Source organism: Microcebus murinus, unplaced genomic scaffold (genome assembly GCF_040939455.1).
Source record: "Microcebus murinus isolate Inina unplaced genomic scaffold, M.murinus_Inina_mat1.0 scaf030_hap2_Mmur4.0, whole genome shotgun sequence".
NCBI classification, from domain to species: Eukaryota; Metazoa; Chordata; class Mammalia; order Primates; family Cheirogaleidae; genus Microcebus; species Microcebus murinus.
The window spans coordinates 97357-110451 of record NW_027438976.1 but is presented as its reverse complement, the minus strand read 5'-3'; the positions used below and the strand labels follow the sequence as shown (position 1 = coordinate 110451).

General features: G+C 62.7%; 1 non-coding gene and 2 pseudogenes across 1 annotated transcript; all 3 read right to left on the bottom strand.

Moving 5' to 3' along the window:
• Positions 1 to 1823: 1823 nt before the first annotated feature.
• On the bottom strand, positions 1824 to 1942 carry LOC142868355 (5S ribosomal RNA). Its single transcript, XR_012917373.1, has one exon. It is a non-coding gene; the product is annotated as a 5S ribosomal RNA (ribosomal RNA).
• Positions 1943 to 5716: 3774 nt separating this feature from the next.
• On the bottom strand, positions 5717 to 5835 carry LOC142868398 (uncharacterized; annotated as a pseudogene).
• A 3771-nt stretch (positions 5836 to 9606) lies between these two features.
• LOC142868392 (uncharacterized) lies at positions 9607 to 9725 on the bottom strand (annotated as a pseudogene).
• Positions 9726 to 13095: the final 3370 nt, after the last annotated feature.

Here is a 13095-nt window from a genome sequence, read left to right as displayed (position 1 = left end):
CCCTTGCGGGGAGCCGCAGCCCAGCCGGCAGCCGCAGGGCCTCAGGGAAGACACCAGGCTGGGCCCCCGCGGCACAGCGGGGGCACGTCCCCCGCACTCACGCGACTTAGGGACGGCTGCTGGAGACTGCTGCGGCCACCCTGCTGCCGGGTTTCTGGAGGGCTTCCTGGAAGCAGCATCCACACCAAGCCCTTGGAAGGCCCAGGCGACGGAGGAGCCGGTCAGGCAGGGGCCGAGGACGGTGAGAGGCCGGGCGGGAAGGAGCGTGTCAGGCAGGGGCAGAGGACGGTGACCGGCCGGGCGGGGAGGAGCCGGTCAGGCGGGGGCCCAGGACAGTGACGGGCCTGGCCGGGGAGGAGTGCGTCAGGCAGGGGCAGAGGAGACGGGCTGGGTAAGGGTTAGGGTTACAGTTAGGGCACAATTCACAATCCCAAAGACGTGGAAGCGACCCGAGTGCCCATCCATCCAGGAGTGCATCAATAAAATGTGGCGCGTGGACACCACGGAGTGCCATTCGGCTGTGAGGAGCAGCGGTGAGAGGGCGCCTCTCGTGTTCTCCTGGCCAGAGCTGGAACCCGTTCCAGTAAGCCAAGTATCCCAAGAATGGACACACGAGCACCACGTGAGCGCGCTCACCAGCAAACTGGTACGAACGGATGGACGCCTAAGTGGACAGAGAGGAATCACCTTCATCGGGTGGGTGTCGGGCGGGCGGGTGGGGGGAGGGGAGGGGCATACACATCCATTAGGCATGGGGTGGGTGCGCACCGACTGGGGGATGGGCGCACTTGAAGCTCTGACCCGAGGGGGGAGGCTTGGAGAGGGCAAGGCACCCGACCTTAACATTGGTACCCCCACAATACGCTGGAACAACATGAGAGGTATATGAATAAGAACACAGGGGGGGCCGGGCGCGGTGGCTCACGCCTGTAATCCTAGCTCTCTGGGAGGCCGAGGCGGGCGGATTGCTCCAGGTCAGGAGTTCGAAACCAGCCTGAGCAAGAGCGAGACCCCGTCTCTACTAAAAATAGAAAGAAATTAATTGGCCAACTAATATATATAGAAAAACACAGCCGGGCGTGGTGGTGCATGCCTGTAGTCCCAACTACTCGGGAGGCTGAGGCAGCAGGATTGCTTGAGCCCGGAGATTGAGGTTGCTGTGAGCTAGGCTGACGCCATGGCACTCACTCTAGCCTGGGCAGCAAAACGAGACTCTGTCTCAAAAAAAAAAAAAAAAAAAAGAACACAGGGGGGAGGGCGGCACGGGCAACACATGTCACCTGAATACTTGTACTCCCATCATCTGCTTGAAAAGAGAGAGAAAAGAAAATGCAATCCTAGAGGTAAGAGACACTTTTTAAAAATAATGAATCCGAAGAGAAAAGTAAAAGGAGGCCTGTGGAGCAGGTCTGGGTGTGACTCCGGATCCCCCAACATCAGGTGCCACCACCAAAGATTCCTGCGTGTAGCCCATAGAACCCCAAAAGCAACGGGACGAGTTCTGGTCACATACTCCCTCAAAATGACATCCTGGCCTTCTTCTGGAACTCCCTCCCCTCTCAGACTCTCAAGGTTTCCTCCAGCGTGTCGGTTCCCACAGAGCAGACCTTTGGTCTGAGACCTGACAGTCCAGATGCCACGCATGCTGCCGCGTGGCCGCGGTGTCGCGGCTTGGGACAAGAGGAGGCCCCACGGTGCGGGCTGGGGCGCCAGGCACCGCGCGGGCGCTGAGGGTGGGGGTGACCCCCACCCCGGGCCGCCGCCTCGCTCCCAGAAAGGGGACAGAACAAGAGGCAAGAAAAAAAAAAAAAAAAAAAAGCAGCAGCCTGTGGCACCCGGTATTCCCAGGCGGTCTCCCATCCAAGTACTAACCAGGCCCGACCCTGCTTAGCTTCCGAGACCAGACGAGATCGGGGGCGTTCAGGGTGGTGTGGCCCTAGACGGCGGCGGAGGGCGCCCCTGCCCCGCTCGAGAAGCCGAGCCTCTCTGGGCTTCCCCGCCGCCGCCTCCCGCCCCAGGCCCCGCGCCGGGCCGGGCCGGTTGAGTTCGCCGGCCGGGTCCGGCGGGCTCCCAGGGACGGGGGTGATGGGCGGGGCGGGGCGGGGTGGGGGGCTGTCTCTCTATACACACACACACACACTCACACTCACTCACACTCACACAAGATGCGCCTCCACGGCTGGACTCGCCAAGGTGGAGCCCTCCCAGCCCCCCTCGTCTCCTCGCCCGGCCTCCTTCACCTACCCGCTGCCCACCCCCAGCGCGTCGCTGCCGCTGACTGCGCACGCGCGGGACGCTCGCCCTTTGACCCCAGCCAGGGGCCGCCCTCCCCCACAACCCCTTTCAGCTGCGCCCCCCCCCTCGCCCTGTGGGTGGGCTGCCGCCTATTCCCCCGGGCCAGGGCTGGGGCACAGCCAGTGTATGGGGCGTCTCTCTCTGGGGATGTGTCCCATGGGTGGGGTGGGGTGGCGTGGTTTGGGGGGCGCTGAAGAAATCAGTCCCCTCCATCTCCTACCTCTGGAAAACGCCCAAGCCCGTGGAGAACTGCCGGCACCGCTTCGTGGGGGCCGGGACCCTCCTCCGTGTCCTCCTGTGGCCCAGTCCAAGGGGCCTGGGCCTGGCCGGGGCTGCATTGGACCCCGACCACCCTGGCGTGTGGACTCGCTAAAAATCGGCCATTAGATATTGGATTCCAGCCTCCTGGAGGTCATTTCACTAATGAGTGCACCGGAAAGAGTTTCCTAATCCATCTGTGAGGGTGGCAACTGAAAGAGAATTTTAAAGCTGACAGAATAGGCGAGGGAAGGCATAGGAGATTTCCACACCCAGCAAGGAAGACTTTCCCGAAATGGAAGAAAGAAACGAGCAAACAGAGACACCGGTAGCCCGCCCGGAAAAGAGTCTGCCCCTGAGAGAAAGCACCCTGACCAGGTTCACCCGTGGGTGGGTGGCGAGCCAGCGGCATTCAGAAGAGCGAGGCCCGCAGTCTGTGCGGAAGACACCTGCGCTCGGGTGTGTGTGGCGGCGCGATTCACAAGCAGCTCTAGATGTTAAACCAAGGAGAAGCCAGGGAGTTCCCAACGCCCCAGGTGTCCTCAGCCCACGACTGGCTGCTGTGGGAATGCGAAGCCCGGCTCCTTGTCTCAGAGCGGGGTTCCCAGGAGGATCAGGCTGAAGCTGGGACTTGGCCTCAAAGTGTCCCCTCGCATGGCCACCCCCTTCCCCTTCCTGCTCCTCTACTCCTGGTGCCCCTCCATCCAGGGGCCAGACCTTAAAGAGTCACCGCAAGAGAATCCTGGTCCCAAAGGAGCCTTCTGGGGGACCGGTGCTGAGAGAGGTTGTGGGCATGGCCCGCTGGGGCTCTGCCCGACCCAGGGCTGAGAGATGCCACCTCCCAGCTCTGGGTCCCTGCAGGAAGTGTTGGCAAGCACAGGGCCGGTCCTCCAAAGGCCCAGGTGCAGGGAGCCCAGGCCAAGCAGCCTGTGGAAGAAGCCACTTGCCGTGCCACCCCGGGAACAGGACTGCAGGCCCCGGCCCTTCCCACCTCCTCCTCCTCCTCCTCCTCCTCCCCCCCGCCCCGCCCCCACAGGGCACAGGGCTCAGAGACACCTCAGACTCTTGCTACCCAAAGTGCAAAGGGCATCAGTTGCTCCTCCAACCCCCCCCCCCCCCCCCCCCCGCCCAGCAGACCGCGTTGTCCAGCCAGCCCCCGGGCCTCCCTGGGGTGCCCAGCACAAAAGTGCAGACACCCACCGGACCCTCAGTCTCAGTTTTCGGAGGTTTTTGCCACTCTAAGGACCCGCAGGCCAGCTGGGCCTTCGGGCAGGACAGAGAGCCCCGGAATCCGACGTGGAGAGCTGCGTGTACGTCCCCAGTCCCCACCTCCGCGGCTCTCCCCTTGCGGGGAGCCGCAGCCCAGCCGGCAGCCGCAGGGCCTCAGGGAAGACACCAGGCTGGGCCCCCGCGGCACAGCGGGGGCACGTCCCCCGCACTCACGCGACTTAGGGACGGCTGCTGGAGACTGCTGCGGCCACCCTGCTGCCGGGTTTCTGGAGGGCTTCCTGGAAGCAGCATCCACACCAAGCCCTTGGAAGGCCCAGGCGACGGAGGAGCCGGTCAGGCAGGGGCCGAGGACGGTGAGAGGCCGGGCGGGAAGGAGCGTGTCAGGCAGGGGCAGAGGACGGTGACCGGCCGGGCGGGGAGGAGCCGGTCAGGCGGGGGCCCAGGACAGTGACGGGCCTGGCCGGGGAGGAGTGCGTCAGGCAGGGGCAGAGGAGACGGGCTGGGTAAGGGTTAGGGTGACAGTTAGGGCACAATTCACAATCGCAAAGACGTGGAAGCCACCCGAGTGCCCATCCATCCAGGAGTGCATCAATAAAATGTGGCGCGTGGACACCACGGAGTGCCATTCGGCTGTGAGGAGCAGCGGTGAGAGGGCGCCTCTCGTGTTCTCCTGGCCAGAGCTGGAACCCGTTCCAGTAGGCCAGGTATCCCAAGAATGGACACACGAGCACCACGTGAGCGCGCTCACCAGCAAATTGGTACGAACGGATGGACGCCTAAGTGGACAGAGAGGAATCACCTTCGTCGGGTGGGTGTCGGGCGGGTGGGGGGAGGGGAGGGGCATACACATCCATTAGGCATGGGGTGGGTGCGCACCGACTGGGGGATGGGCGCACTTGAAGCTCTGACCCGAGGGGGGAGGCTTGGAGAGGGCAAGGCACCCGACCTTAACATTGGTACCCCCACAATACGCTGGAACAACATGAGAGGTATATGAATAAGAACACAGGGGGGGCCGGGCGCGGTGGCTCACGCCTGTAATCCTAGCTCTCTGGGAGGCCGAGGCGGGCGGATTGCTCCAGGTCAGGAGTTCGAAACCAGCCTGAGCAAGAGCGAGACCCCGTCTCTACTAAAAATAGAAAGAAATTAATTGGCCAACTAATATATATAGAAAAACACAGCCGGGCGTGGTGGTGCATGCCTGTAGTCCCAACTACTCGGGAGGCTGAGGCAGCAGGATTGCTTGAGCCCGGAGATTGAGGTTGCTGTGAGCTAGGCTGACGCCATGGCACTCACTCTAGCCTGGGCAGCAAAACGAGACTCTGTCTCAAAAAAAAAAAAAAAAAAAGAACGCAGGGGGGAGGGGGGCACGGGCGTCACATGTCACCTGAATACTTGTACTCCCATCATCTGCTTGAAGAGAGAGAGAAAAGAAAATGCAATCCTAGAGGTAAGAGACACTTTTTAAAAATAATGAATCCGAAGAGAAAAGTAAAAGGAGGCCTGTGGAGCAGGTCTGGGTGTGACTCCGGATCCCCCAACATCAGGTGCCACCACCAAAGATTCCTGCGTGTAGCCCATAGAACCCCAAAAGCAACGGGACGAGTTCTGGTCACATACTCCCTCAAAATGACATCCTGGCCTTCTTCTGGAACTCCCTCCCCTCTCAGACTCTCAAGGTTTCCTCCAGCGTGTCGGTTCCCACAGAGCAGACCTTTGGTCTGAGACCTGACAGTCCAGATGCCACGCATGCTGCCGCGTGGCGGCGGTGTCGCGGCTTGGGACAAGAGGAGGCCCCACGGTGCGGGCTGGGGCGCCAGGCACCGCGCGGGCGCTGAGGGTGGGGGTGACCCCCACCCCGGGCCGCCGCCGCGCTCCCAGAAAGGGGACAGAACAAGAGGCAAAAAAAAAAAAAAAAAAAAAAAAAAGCAGCAGCCTGTGGCACCCGGTATTCCCAGGCGGTCTCCCATCCAAGTACTAACCGGGCCCGACCCTGCTTAGCTTCCCAGAGCAGACGAGATCGGGGGCGTTCAGGGTGGTGTGGCCCTAGACGGCGGCGGAGGGCGCCCCTGCCCCGCTCAAGAAGCCGAGCCTCTCTGGGCTTCCCCGCCGCCGCCTCCCGCGCCGGGCCGGGCCGGTTGAGTTCGCCGGCCGGGTCCCGCGGGCTCCCAGGTACGGGGGTGATGGGCGGGGCGGGGCGGGGGGCTGTCTCTCTCTACACACACACACACACTCACACTCACTCACACTCACACAAGATGCGCCTCCACGGCTGGACTCGCCAAGGTGGAGCCCTCCCAGCCCCCCTCGTCTCCTCGCCCGGCCTCCTTCACCTACCCGCTGCCCACCCCCAGCGCGTCGCTGCCTGCCGCTGACTGCGCACGCGCGGGACGCTCGCCCTTTGACCCCAGCCAGGGGCCGCCCTCCCCCACAACCCCTTTCAGCTGCGCCCCCCCCCCCCGCCCTGTGGGTGGGCTGCCGCCTATTCCCCCGGGCCAGGGCTGGGGCACAGCCAGTGTATGGGGCGTCTCTCTCTGGGGATGTGTCCCATGGGTGGGGTGGGGTGGCGTGGTTTGGGGGGCGCTGAAGAAATCAGTCCCCTCCATCTCCTACCTCTGGAAAACGCCCAAGCCCGTGGAGAACTGCCGGCACCGCTTCGTGGGGGCCGGGACCCTCCTCCGTGTCCTCCTGTGGCCCAGTCCAAGGGGCCTGGGCCTGGCCGGGGCTGCATTGGCCCCGACCACCCTGGCGTGTGGACTCGCTAAAAATCGGCCATTAGATATTGGATTCCAGCTTCCTGGAGGTCATTTCACTAATGAGTGCACCGGAAAGAGTTTCCTAATCCATCTGTGAGGGTGGCAACTGAAAGAGAATTTTAAAGCTGACAGAATAGGCGAGGGAAGGCATAGGAGATTTCCACACCCAGCAAGGAAGACTTTCCCGAAATGGAAGAAAGAAACGAGCAAACAGAGACACCGGTAGCCCGCCCGGAAAAGAGTCTGCCCCTTAGAGAAAGCACCCTGACCGGGTTCACCCGTGGGTGGGTGGCGAGCTAGCGGCGTTCAGAAGAGCGAGGCCCGCAGTCTGTGCGGAAGACACCTGCGCTCGCTCGGGTGTGTGTGGCGGCGCGATTCACAAGCAGCTCTAGACGTTAAACCAAGGAGAAGCCAGGGAGTTCCCAACGCCCCAGGTGTCCTCAGCCCACGACTGGCTGCTGTGGGAATGCGAAGCCCGGCTCCTTGTCTCAGAGCGGGGTTCCCAGGAGGATCAGGCTGAAGCTGGGACTCGGCCTCAAAGTGTCCCCTCGCATGGCCACCCCCTTCCCCTTCCTGCTCCTCTACTCCTGGTGCCCCTCCATCCAGGGGCCAGACCTTAAAGAGTCACCGCAAGAGAATCCTGGTCCCAAAGGAGCCTTCTGGGGGACCGGTGCTGAGAGAGGTTGTGGGCATGGCCCGCTGGGGCTCTGCCCGACCCAGGGCTGAGAGATGCCACCTCCCAGCTCTGGGTCCCTGCAGGAAGTGTTGGCAAGCACAGGGCCGGTCCTCCAAAGGCCCAGGTGCAGGGAGCCCAGGCCAAGCAGCCTGTGGAAGAAGCCACTTGCCGTGCCACCCCGGGAACAGGACTGCAGGCCCCGGCCCTTCCCACCTCCTCCTCCTCCTCCTCCTCCTCCTCCTCCCCTCCGCCCCCCCCCCACAGGGCACAGGGCTCAGAGACACCTCAGACTCTTGCTACCCAAAGTGCAAAGGGCATCAGTTGCTCCTCCAACCCCCCCGCCCAGCAGACCACGTTGTCCAGCCAGCCCCCGGGCCTCCCTGGGGTGCCCAGCACAAAAGTGCAGACACCCACCGGACCCTCAATCTCAGTTTTCGGATGTTTTTGCCACTCTAAGGACCCGCAGGCCAGCTGGGCCTTCGGGCAGGACAGAGAGCCCCGGAATCCGACGTGGAGAGCTGCGTGTACGTCCCCATCAGGAGGCGGTCCCCACCTCCGCGGCTCTCCCCTTGCGGGGAGCGGCAGCCCAGCCGGCAGCCGCAGGGCCTCAGGGAAGACACCAGGCTGGGCCCCCGCGGCACAGCGGGGGCACGTCCCCCGCACTCAGGCGACTTAGGGACGGCTGCTGGAGACTGCTGCGGCCACCCTGCTGCCGGGTTTCTGGTGGGCTTCCTGGAAGCAGCGTCCACACCAAGCCCTTGGAAGGCCCAGGCGACGGAGGAGCCGGTCAGGCAGGGGCCCAGGACGGTGAGAGGCCGGGCGGGCGGGAAGGAGCGTGTCAGGCAGGGGCAGAGGACGGTGACAGGCCGGGCGGGGAGGAGCCGGTCAGGCGGGGGCCCAGGACAGTGACGGGCCTGGCCGGGGAGGAGTGCGTCAGGCAGGGGCAGAGGAGACGGGCTGGGTAAGGGTTAGGGTGACAGTTAGGGCACAATTCACAATCGCAAAGACGTGGAAGCGACCCGAGTGCCCATCCATCCAGGAGTGCATCAATAAAATGTGGCGCGTGGACACCACGGAGTGCCATTCGGCTGTGAGGAGCAGCGGTGAGAGGGCGCCTCTCGTGTTCTCCTGGCCAGAGCTGGAACCCGTTCCAGTAGGCCAGGTATCCCAAGAATGGACACACGAGCACCACGTGAGCGCGCTCACCAGCAAATTGGTACGAACGGATGGACGCCTAAGTGGACAGAGAGGAATCACCTTCGTCGGGTGGGTGTCGGGCGGGTGGGGGGAGGGGAGGGGCATACACATCCATTAGGCATGGGGTGGGTGCGCACCGACTGGGGGATGGGCGCACTTGAAGCTCTGACCCGAGGGGGGAGGCTTGGAGAGGGCAAGGCACCCGACCTTAACATTGGTACCCCCACAATACGCTGGAACAACATGAGAGGTATATGAATAAGAACACAGGGGGGGCCGGGCGCGGTGGCTCACGCCTGTAATCCTAGCTCTCTGGGAGGCCGAGGCGGGCGGATTGCTCCAGGTCAGGAGTTCGAAACCAGCCTGAGCAAGAGCGAGACCCCGTCTCTACTAAAAATAGAAAGAAATTAATTGGCCAACTAATATATATAGAAAAACACAGCCGGGCGTGGTGGTGCATGCCTGTAGTCCCAACTACTCGGGAGGCTGAGGCAGCAGGATTGCTTGAGCCCGGAGATTGAGGTTGCTGTGAGCTAGGCTGACGCCATGGCACTCACTCTAGCCTGGGCAGCAAAACGAGACTCTGTCTCAAAAAAAAAAAAAAAAAAAGAACGCAGGGGGGAGGGGGGCACGGGCGTCACATGTCACCTGAATACTTGTACTCCCATCATCTGCTTGAAGAGAGAGAGAAAAGAAAATGCAATCCTAGAGGTAAGAGACACTTTTTAAAAATAATGAATCCGAAGAGAAAAGTAAAAGGAGGCCTGTGGAGCAGGTCTGGGTGTGACTCCGGATCCCCCAACATCAGGTGCCACCACCAAAGATTCCTGCGTGTAGCCCATAGAACCCCAAAAGCAACGGGACGAGTTCTGGTCACATACTCCCTCAAAATGACATCCTGGCCTTCTTCTGGAACTCCCTCCCCTCTCAGACTCTCAAGGTTTCCTCCAGCGTGTCGGTTCCCACAGAGCAGACCTTTGGTCTGAGACCTGACAGTCCAGATGCCACGCATGCTGCCGCGTGGCGGCGGTGTCGCGGCTTGGGACAAGAGGAGGCCCCACGGTGCGGGCTGGGGCGCCAGGCACCGCGCGGGCGCTGAGGGTGGGGGTGACCCCCACCCCGGGCCGCCGCCGCGCTCCCAGAAAGGGGACAGAACAAGAGGCAAAAAAAAAAAAAAAAAAAAAAAAAAGCAGCAGCCTGTGGCACCCGGTATTCCCAGGCGGTCTCCCATCCAAGTACTAACCGGGCCCGACCCTGCTTAGCTTCCCAGACCAGACGAGATCGGGGGCGTTCAGGGTGGTGTGGCCCTAGACGGCGGCGGAGGGCGCCCCTGCCCCGCTCAAGAAGCCGAGCCTCTCTGGGCTTCCCCGCCGCCGCCTCCCGCGCGGGGCCGGGCCGGTTGAGTTCGCCGGCCGGGTCCCGCGGGCTCCCAGGGACGGGGGTGATGGGCGGGGCGGGGCGGGGGGCTGTCTCTCTCTACACACACACACACACTCACACTCACTCACACTCACACAAGATGCGCCTCCACGGCTGGACTCGCCAAGGTGGAGCCCTCCCAGCCCCCCTCGTCTCCTCGCCCGGCCTCCTTCACCTACCCGCTGCCCACCCCCAGCGCGTCGCTGCCTGCCGCTGACTGCGCACGCGCGGGACGCTCGCCCTTTGACCCCAGCCAGGGGCCGCCCTCCCCCACAACCCCTTTCAGCTGCGCCCCCCCCCCCCGCCCTGTGGGTGGGCTGCCGCCTATTCCCCCGGGCCAGGGCTGGGGCACAGCCAGTGTATGGGGCGTCTCTCTCTGGGGATGTGTCCCATGGGTGGGGTGGGGTGGCGTGGTTTGGGGGGCGCTGAAGAAATCAGTCCCCTCCATCTCCTACCTCTGGAAAACGCCCAAGCCCGTGGAGAACTGCCGGCACCGCTTCGTGGGGGCCGGGACCCTCCTCCGTGTCCTCCTGTGGCCCAGTCCAAGGGGCCTGGGCCTGGCCGGGGCTGCATTGGACCCCGACCACCCTGGCGTGTGGACTCGCTAAAAATCGGCCATTAGATATTGGATTCCAGCTTCCTGGAGGTCATTTCACTAATGAGTGCACCGGAAAGAGTTTCCTAATCCATCTGTGAGGGTGGCCACTGAAAGAGAATTTGAAAGCTGACAGAATAGGCGAGGGAAGGCATAGGAGATTTCCACACCCAGCAAGGAAGACTTTCCCGAAATGGAAGAAAGAAACGAGCAAACAGAGACACCGGTAGCCCGCCCGGAAAAGAGTCTGCCCCTTAGAGAAAGCACCCTGACCGGGTTCACCCGTGGGTGGGTGGCGAGCTAGCGGCGTTCAGAAGAGCGAGGCCCGCAGTCTGTGCGGAAGACACCTGCGCTCGGGTGTGTGTGGCGGCGCGATTCACAAGCAGCTCTAGACGTTAAACCAAGGAGAAGCCAGGGAGTTCCCAACGCCCCAGGTGTCCTCAGCCCACGACTGGCTGCTGTGGGAATGCGAAGCCCGGCTCCTTGTCTCAGAGCGGGGTTCCCAGGAGGATCAGGCTGAAGCTGGGACTCGGCCTCAAAGTGTCCCCTCGCATGGCCACCCCCTTCCCCTTCCTGCTCCTCTACTCCTGGTGCCCCTCCATCCAGGGGCCAGACCTTAAAGAGTCACCGCAAGAGAATCCTGGTCCCAAAGGAGCCTTCTGGGGGACCGGTGCTGAGAGAGGTTGTGGGCATGGCCCGCTGGGGCTCTGCCCGACCCAGGGCTGAGAGATGCCACCTCCCAGCTCTGGGTCCCTGCAGGAAGTGTTGGCAAGCACAGGGCCGGTCCTCCAAAGGCCCAGGTGCAGGGAGCCCAGGCCAAGCAGCCTGTGGAAGAAGCCACTTGCCGTGCCACCCCGGGAACAGGACTGCAGGCCCCGGCCCTTCCCACCTCCTCCTCCTCCTCCTCCTCCTCCTCCTCCCCTCCGCCGCCCCCCCACAGGGCACAGGGCTCAGAGACACCTCAGACTCTTGCTACCCAAAGTGCAAAGGGCATCAGTTGCTCCTCCAACCCCCCCGCCCAGCAGACCACGTTGTCCAGCCAGCCCCCGGGCCTCCCTGGGGTGCCCAGCACAAAAGTGCAGACACCCACCGGACCCTCAATCTCAGTTTTCGGATGTTTTTGCCACTCTAAGGACCCGCAGGCCAGCTGGGCCTTCGGGCAGGACAGAGAGCCCCGGAATCCGACGTGGAGAGCTGCGTGTACGTCCCCATCAGGAGGTGGTCCCCACCTCCGCGGCTCTCCCCTTGCGGGGAGCGGCAGCCCAGCCGGCAGCCGCAGGGCCTCAGGGAAGACACCAGGCTGGGCCCCCGCGGCACAGCGGGGGCACGTCCCCCGCACTCAGGCGACTTAGGGACGGCTGCTGGAGACTGCTGCGGCCACCCTGCTGCCGGGTTTCTGGTGGGCTTCCTGGAAGCAGCGTCCACACCAAGCCCTTGGAAGGCCCAGGCGACGGAGGAGCCGGTCAGGCAGGGGCCCAGGACGGTGAGAGGCCGGGCGGGCGGGAAGGAGCGTGTCAGGCAGGGGCAGAGGACGGTGACAGGCCGGGCGGGGAGGAGCCGGTCAGGCGGGGGCCCAGGACAGTGACGGGCCTGGCCGGGGAGGAGTGCGTCAGGCAGGGGCAGAGGAGACGGGCTGGGTAAGGGTTAGGGTGACAGTTAGGGCACAATTCACAATCGCAAAGACGTGGAAGCCACCCGAGTGCCCATCCATCCAGGAGTGCATCAATAAAATGTGGCGCGTGGACACCACGGAGTGCCATTCGGCTGTGAGGAGCAGCGGTGAGAGGGCGCCTCTCGTGTTCTCCTGGCCAGAGCTGGAACCCGTTCCAGTAGGCCAGGTATCCCAAGAATGGACACACGAGCACCACGTGAGCGCGCTCACCGGCAAATTGGTACGAACGGATGGACGCCTAAGTGGACAGAGAGGAATCACCTTCGTCGGGTGGGTGTCGGGCGGGTGGGGGGAGGGGAGGGGCATACACATCCATTAGGCATGGGGTGGGTGCGCACCGACTGGGGGATGGGCGCACTTGAAGCTCTGACCCGAGGGGGGAGGCTTGGAGAGGGCAAGGCACCCGACCTTAACATTGGTACCCCCACAATACGCTGGAACAACATGAGAGGTATATGAATAAGAACACAGGGGGGGCCGGGCGCGGTGGCTCACGCCTGTAATCCTAGCTCTCTGGGAGGCCGAGGCGGGCGGATTGCTCCAGGTCAGGAGTTCGAAACCAGCCTGAGCAAGAGCGAGACCCCGTCTCTACTAAAAATAGAAAGAAATTAATTGGCCAACTAATATATATAGAAAAACACAGCCGGGCGTGGTGGTGCATGCCTGTAGTCCCAACTACTCGGGAGGCTGAGGCAGCAGGATTGCTTGAGCCCGGAGATTGAGGTTGCTGTGAGCTAGGCTGACGCCATGGCACTCACTCTAGCCTGGGCAGCAAAACGAGACTCTGTCTCAAAAAAAAAAAAAAAAAAAGAACGCAGGGGGGAGGGGGGCACGGGCGTCACATGTCACCTGAATACTTGTACTCCCATCATCTGCTTGAAGAGAGAGAGAAAAGAAAATGCAATCCTAGAGGTAAGAGACACTTTTTAAAAATAATGAATCCGAAGAGAAAAGTAAAAGGAGGCCTGTGGAGCAGGTCTGGGTGTGACTCCGGATC